The sequence below is a fragment of the Salmo trutta genome, chromosome 6, assembly GCF_901001165.1.
Source record: "Salmo trutta chromosome 6, fSalTru1.1, whole genome shotgun sequence".
Classification (NCBI taxonomy): Eukaryota; Metazoa; Chordata; class Actinopteri; order Salmoniformes; family Salmonidae; genus Salmo; species Salmo trutta.
The window spans coordinates 9,727,736-9,735,691 of NC_042962.1; the positions used below are offsets into that span (position 1 = coordinate 9,727,736).

The window sequence follows — 7,956 nt, forward strand, 5'->3', positions numbered from 1 at the left end:
ACAAACAACGCAAATAAACGGACAAAAAAAACAATCGGTTGAGGGCACGTAAAACGCCTGCCTTCTTCTAACGGCGCCATCTTATTTGTGCCACAATTTAGACTACAGATAGAACGTTGATCTAACTCCCCATTGTGATAGCATGGTGCAATGAAGGAATGACGCAGTATACACAAATGGTCGCGCTATAAGATCGAAACTTAATTGAGGAACAACTGTAGCTCTAGTCCACTTTCTATAGAGGGAAACAGTCAGTTGATGAACAAATACATGAATCAGATGGAAATTGATTGATTGCCTCTCCAACAGCACATGTTCAAGACTGGTTCCCGTGTGTAGGCATCTTCGTGGTCTCTTTACGAGGGTACGCTACGATTCTTGAGCCCTTTCACAAAAAGTGCACTCATACACTCCCCCTCGGGATTTAAAAGGTGTGAGGTATATGGTGGAAACTCCCAGCCATCCTTGCACCGATCCAATGTGAAGGCCAAAAAGATCATCAAGGACAACAACCACCTGAGCCACTGCCTGTTCACCCCGCTATCATCCAGAACGCGAGGTCAGTACAGGTGCATCAAAGCTGGGATCGAGAAATAGCTTCTATCTCAAGGCCATCAGACTGTTAAACAGCCATCACTAACATTGAGTGGCTGCTGCCAACATACTGACTCATCTCTAACCACTTTAATAATTACAAATTTGATGTAATAAATATATCACTAGTCACTTTAAACCATGCCACTTTATATAATGTTTACATACTCTACATTACTCATCTCAGATGTACATGCTGTACTCTATACCATCTTCTGCATCTTGCCTATGACGCATGACCATCGCTCATCCATATATTTATATATACATATTCTTATTCATTCCTTTAAACTTGTGTGTATAAAGTTAGTTGTTGTGAAATTGTTAGATATTACTGCACGGTCGGAACATAGAAGCACAAGCATTTCGCTACACTCTTAATAACATCTGCTAACCATGTGTATGTGACCAATAAAATGTGATGCTTGTCAACGCATTAGGGAGAGTGAACACGTGCACACTTCTGGGTGAAGGGAACAGAATGGGAAAGCTGCATGTGTCTAAGACCCATCAAAAGAAATCACAAAACCAAATCAGTAGAGAGGCTTAACTGGAAACTTCAACCTTTCCTTAATACGTTCAACTGGGCTGGTTTGGGTTACATTTGACAGCTGAATCTCAATAGTGTAAAATGCCATAAAAAGTTGCCCATTTTGAAGTAGATGATCATGTGTCATGAAACTCAGGTGTTCACTGGGCAGGAAGTACATGGTCCTCTCGATGTTCTTCACCGACCCACGTGGGCCCTGGCCGACTCAATCCACATCTTAACTGACGTTTTCAGCCACATCTTAACTGACGTTTTCAGCCACATCATAACTGACGTTTTCAGCCACATATCAGTTTAGGAACTGACTTGGTTGGCACTAATGGTCTACGGCAGGGGTTCTTAAACTTTTTCAGAATGGGACCCAAATTAGAAATGCTGTGTTTTCCTGGGACCCAAGCAAAAACATGCAACTATACATAAATAAAGGTACATTTCATTGCCCTTATGCCTAAAACAAATGCAATATAGACAAAACCTGTCTCAGCCTCCAGTATTTATGCGTCGGGGGGCTAGGGTCAGTCTGTTATATCTGGAGTATTTCTCCAGTGAGTGAGTGAGTGAGTGAGTCACTCACTCACTCGGCATGATGACTCCTTGTTGTCCACCTGGCCATGCTGCTGCTCCAGTTTCAACTGTTCTGCCTGCGGCTATGGAACCCTGACCTGTTCACTGTGATTACTATTATCTGACCCTGCTGGTCATTTATGACCATTTGAACATCTTGGCCATGTTCTGTTATAATCTCCACCCGGCACAGCCAGAAGAGGACTGGCCACCCCTCATAGCCTGGTTCCTCTCTAGGTTTCGGCCTTTCTAGGGAGTTTTTCCTAGCCACCGTGCTTCTACACCTGCATTGCTTGCTGTTTGGGGTTTTAGGCTGGGTTTCTGTACAGCACTTTGATATATCAGCTGACGTAAGAAGGGCTATATAAATAAATTTGATTTGAAAAACAAATAATGAAATATCCATATAAATATATATTAATGTTTATTTTCCCCCTTTAAAAAACACCCTTACATATCTGTCTAGGTTGGAACTGTTGCTGTTAAAATACAATAAATCATTTTCATTCTAAACTGGAATAAACAGATTGATCACATCACACAGATGTAGACCAACAAGCAGGTCTATTCTGGCCTCTGTTTTAGAAAGTACAACACTGAGGTCATGCTCAGCCTTGAAACCGTTTCTGTACATTTAAATATGTCAGAGTTGAACACCCTGACTCACATAGGTATGTGGTGCCAAACTGGACCAGAACATCTACTGCTTTCTCAGTCAGGTGGGAGACCACTTCCTGCTGCGGATGAACAACCCAGAACTGTGTGAGTGTGTTACCTCAAAAAGCATCTTGCTTCAATCAGTTTATTCCAGTTAAGAATACTAATTATTATTGTATTTTAACAGCAACAGTTCCAATCTAGACTAGTTTTCAACAATCATTTCTACAGTAAGATGTACAATAGGCCTGATAATTTCTACAGTAAGATGTACAGTAGGCCTGATCATTTCTACAGTAAGATGTACAGTAGGCGTGATCATTTCTACAGTAAGATGTACAGTAGGCCTGATCATTTCTACAGCAAGATGTACAGTAGGCCTGATCATTTCTACAGTAAGATGTACAGTGGGCCTGATCATTTCTACAGTAAGATGTACAGTAGGCGTGATCATTTCTACAGTAAGATGTACAGTAGGCCTGATCATTTCTACAGCAAGATGTACAGTAGGCCTGATCATTTCTACAGTAAGATGTACAGTAGGCCTGATCATTTCTACAGTAAGATGTACAGTAGGCCTGATCATTTCTACAGCAAGATGTACAGTAGGCCTGATCATTTCTACAGTAAGATGTACAGTGGGCCTGATCATTTCTACAGTAAGATGTACAGTAGGCCTGATCATTTCTACAGCAAGATGTACAGTAGGCCTGATCATTTCTACAGCAAGATGTACAGTAGGCCTGATCATTTCTACAGTAAGATGTACAGTAGGCCTGATCATTTCTACAGTAAGATGTACAGTGGGCCTGATCATTTCTACAGTAAGATGTACAGTAGGCGTGATCATTTCTACAGTAAGATGTACAGTAGGCCTGATCATTTCTACAGCAAGATGTACAGTAGGCCTGATCATTTCTACAGTAAGATGTACAGTAGGCCTGATCATTTCTACAGTAAGATGTACAGTGGGCCTGATCATTTCTACAGTAAGATGTACAGTAGGCGTGATCATTTCTACAGTAAGATGTACAGTAGGCCTGATCATTTCTACAGTAAGATGTACAGTAGGCCTGATCATTTTTCATCTTCATCTGTACTGTTACTAGGGTTGCACTATCAGTAGCTAGCTGGCTTTGGTGAATGTTAGCTATTAATTGTGTACAAGGCCAGGGGATTGTTTGAAAGAGAAACTCATATCTACTACTATGAGAGTTAGTTAGTACTCCCTTATTTCTGCTTATCATCACCTGTTATAAAATGACAATAATTCCTTGCTAGATGACTTACTTTTCCACTGTTGAAGCAATGTTTCCTGAAGCATTCTGCCCTGTTCTGAAAAAAACTCTGGGTTTACCATCATGTTGTGGATGTTTGGTCAGGACGTGTCGTTTTATTCATTTGTTCGTTATGAGAGACTCATTAGTAAGCACTTCCCAGCACAAAACACATTGTGGGCGCTCCTCGTTATAAGTTTGTATGAAAGAGAGAAACTCATCGGTGTATTGGCGTTTCATGACGATTGAGCTCAGTCAGAACTTGTTGCTAGCATGAGTCCATTTGATGACAGCGTTGAGTGATGGCGAGTGGGAATGACAAGTCAGCGGCAGACAGTGCATCCTCTTCTGCTGAACCACAGCGCTGCATCGTGTGTGTCGCGGAGTGATCTTCAAGAAAATTGCAGAAAAATAGATCTGGTAAACCACGAAGCACACGGGCTTCTCCCTCTCACACTGCTGCCAAACTGAGCAGAGTGCAGATGCACTTGGCCAAATCAATTTCAGTAATTAATGAAATAATTATAAATTTACTCTGACACGTCACGACTCACCATTAACAAGTCCGCGACCGACCCATACTTTAAGAAAGGCTGGTATGCGGTAGTGTTGCACGGTATACCGAAACGTTGATACTTTTTCGATAGTAGAACATGAAAAACGATTTGGTGTTAGAATGTGTTACTTTCGGCACTTCTATCAAATGTGTCTCACGGATCAAGTCTGTCTGTCTGTCTGTCTGTCTGTCTGTCTGTCTGTCTGTCTGTCTGACTGGCTGTCTGTCTGGCTGACTGTGTGTGTGTGTGTGACTGATAAGCAGAAAGGATCTGGAGGTGTTTTACACTAACCATCAATGATCCAGTCATCGTCCTGCCTCTCTCACCATCCGAGAGTTCCTCGTCCACCCCTTCATACACACTGGTCAAATCTGCCACCTAGACACAGCACACACATCAAAACAAGGCTATAACACACCCTAGACAACTTGTTCACTAAACACACAGATTAAAAGTGGCGAAACTGTTAACACACCTGTCAGAACAGGGCTTGGACAACGAACACACACACACACACGACTCTCACCTCGTATTTGACCTTCTCTCCCTTGGCTCTCTTGAGCTGCCAGACCACAGTCATCCCCTGAAAGCATGTTCAGGGCAGGCAAGTGACTAGCTGCTTTTAGCCAGGCGGGTGTATTTACATACACTAGCGTTACTTCCTATTGTATTGGGTTGCACAAGAACAGTCTGTGGGAAGCCAGAAGTTAAATAAAATGAAAATAAATAAAAAAATCCGTTGGTCATTATGACTGGGGAATTTGAGACAATATCTAAAGTAACATATTATACTGAACAAAAATATAAACGCAACATGTAAAGTGTTGGTCCCATGTTTTATGAGCACAAATAAAAGATCCCAGAAAAGTTCCATACACACAAAAACCTTCTCTCTCCAACTTTGTGCAGAAATCTGTTTACATACCTGTTAGTGAGCATTTCTAATTTGCCAAGATAATCCATCCACCTGACAGGTGTGGCATAACAAGAAGTTGATTAAACAGCCTGATCATTACACAGGTGCACCTTGAGCTGGGCGACAATACAAGGCCACTCTAAAATGTGCAGTATTGTCAAACAACACAATGCTACAGATGTCTCAAGTTTTGAAGGAGTGAGCAATTGGCATGCTCACTGCAGGAATGTCCACCAGAGCTGTTGCAAGAATTTAATGTTAATTTCTCTACCATAAGCCACCACCAAAGTCATTTTAGAGAATATGGCAGTACATCCATCCGGCCTTACAACCGCAGCCACGTGTAACCACCAGCCCAGGACCTCCACAACAGACTTCTTCACCTGCAGGATCGTCTGAGACCAGCCACTCGGACAGCTGATGAAACCGAGGAGTATTTCTGTCCATAATAAAGCCCTTTTGTGGGGAAAAACTCATTCTAATTGGCTGGGCCTGGATCCCCAGTGGATGGACCTTGCTCCCAAGTGGGTGGGCCTATGCCCTCCCAGGCCCACGCCCCTGCCCAGTCATGTGAAATCCAGATTAGGGCCAAATGAAATTATTTCAATTAACTGATTTCCTTATATGAACTGTAACTCAGTAAAATCATTGCGTTTATATTTTTTATTCAGTATATTAATAGGAGACTTTCCAAACGTGGGTCTGTTGTAAGCTGAGGAAGTTTGGAAAGTCTGTTTAATAATACATTTCTTTAGATATTGTCTCAAATTCACCCCGTCTTAATGACCAACCGTCATGGCACAGTTGAAATGGAACTTGGGGAGGCTCCAAGATGGCAGCTTGAACGCACACTTCCTACGGACTTTTGAAAGATAGTGAAAAGTGTATTATTTTGAACTACCAAACGAATACTTTGCTTGCTAAAAACACCAGGTTATTAATGATTTAAGATTATATTTTCCAACATGTCACAGCGCGCTGACAGAAAGAGAAATCTTATGGCTAACTCCTCAGCTAGAAATGCTCAGGCATCATCCAATGTCGTTACACAGGAAGCAAATGCTTTGATTGACAACTGCAACAACTATACTGGTCTGACAGACTCTGACACTTATCGTGTCAGACGAGGATTTTCCTTCTTTGCCTATAACCCCAAGTAAACCTCCAGCTTCCAAGAAAGGCATGTTTGAACTGGGCCCAGATGCCACTGCCAATAATGATGTTATCTCATTCCAGGCTCATCAATGCAAAGTGCGATGCCTTAGAGAAAATGGTTGGCGACAACTCAATGAAAATCGAGGGCTTAAAAAAAAAAAAAAGTTGAAATGAAACTTCTGACTTCCTGTTTCGGTGTAACCCAATTACAATAGGAGTAACGCTAATGTATGTAAACACAGCAAGGAAGCGACAGACCACTTTCTAAAATGTCAACACCACAGAGTAGCTAGCCAGCTAACTGTAGGTAATTATTCATTTTACGAGCATTCAGTGTAAATGTAATGTAACTAAATCGAGTAATTTTGGAAAAGTTAACTGGCTAATAGTTTGTTGTTAGTGAGAGCTACTGTAACGTTAGCTGACAGCAAGAGTTTGCTGGCTAAGCCGTATTTGCATGTTCACTCTTGTCTGGCTCGCTAACATGTTTGTTTGTTTACAGTAACTTTCCGTTCAGACTCACTGCCGCCTGGTTTGTCCTTCTTTGTGTTAGGAGCCATTGCTATTTATTGACAACCTTCATCTCTCTCTTGGTACACAGCTCAACACAACAGAAGTTTCCGCGTCAAATATTCTTTCCGGTGAAAGTTATTTCCAGGAAATGACGCAGCATGAAAGCAGCCAATCGCTGGGATTGTTGAAGCTGGTCCAGAGAGGAAGAGGCAAAGCGAGAGGATTTACTCCGCTCGAAATCTGTCCACGAAAATAAAACCACTAATTCAAGATTTTATGTATGGACGTCAATGAGAGAGTGTAGAATTTGGTCAACAAAAAATGCATTGCTACGTGATGTTTATTTGATCGAATAGAAGTTCCGTAATGGTTAGGTTGTTAAGAATGCACTGATTTAAGTGGACTCACCTGGCAATTAAAAACAACACGACTTTAAATCGGAGTTCTGCCTATTCATTCACACGCATGTCTGCCCTCTCATTGGCTAGAGTGATCCCATCTTGTCTCGCCTCTCCCGTCTGGCTTCCATTTTAGAGGACATGTATTTCCATTGTTTGAGCGGTCTCTTTTAATATATAATCTTTGGCTTGGCGCTTGGTAGAACAATGTGTGTGGTCCAATGTCCGCTTGATGGCAATGTTGTTTCATCGTCGTTACAACCTAGTTAACCTTGAATGCAATTTACAATGTATTCATCACTTTATTAGTCAGGGATCTGGACTGTAAGGAATGTTGGTGATGGTGAGTTAAAGTTTGTTTATTGCTTGTTTCATCATCAAGAACACTCGTGCTCTCGACCACATGATGCCAATACGCACACCATCTCTCTCTCTCTCTCTCTCTCTCTCTCTCTCTCTCTCTCTCTCTCTCTCTCTCTCTCTCAATTCAATTCAAGGGGCTTTATTGGCATGGTAAACATATGTTAACATTGCCAAAGCAAGTGAGGTAGATAATATACAAAAGTGAAATAAACAATACAAATGAACAGTAAACATTTAACATACAGAAGTTTCAAAAGAATAAAGACATTACAAATGTAATATTATGTATATAGACAGTGTTGTCTCTCTATCTCTTTCTCGCTCTCTCGCTCTCTCTCTCTATATATATATATATATCTCACTCACTCACTCTCTCTCTCACACACACACAGTCCAACCTCCGTCCATGACC

General features: G+C 41.5%; 1 long non-coding RNA gene across 1 annotated transcript; it reads left to right on the forward strand.

The window, feature by feature from the left end:
* The first annotated feature begins 6,463 nt into the window (after nucleotides 1-6,463).
* Nucleotides 6,464-7,220, forward strand: LOC115195388 (uncharacterized). The gene is made up of 2 exons (XR_003878686.1): nucleotides 6,464-6,573; nucleotides 6,872-7,220. It is a non-coding gene; the product is annotated as an uncharacterized LOC115195388 (long non-coding RNA).
* The last annotated feature ends 736 nt before the right edge of the window (nucleotides 7,221-7,956 follow it).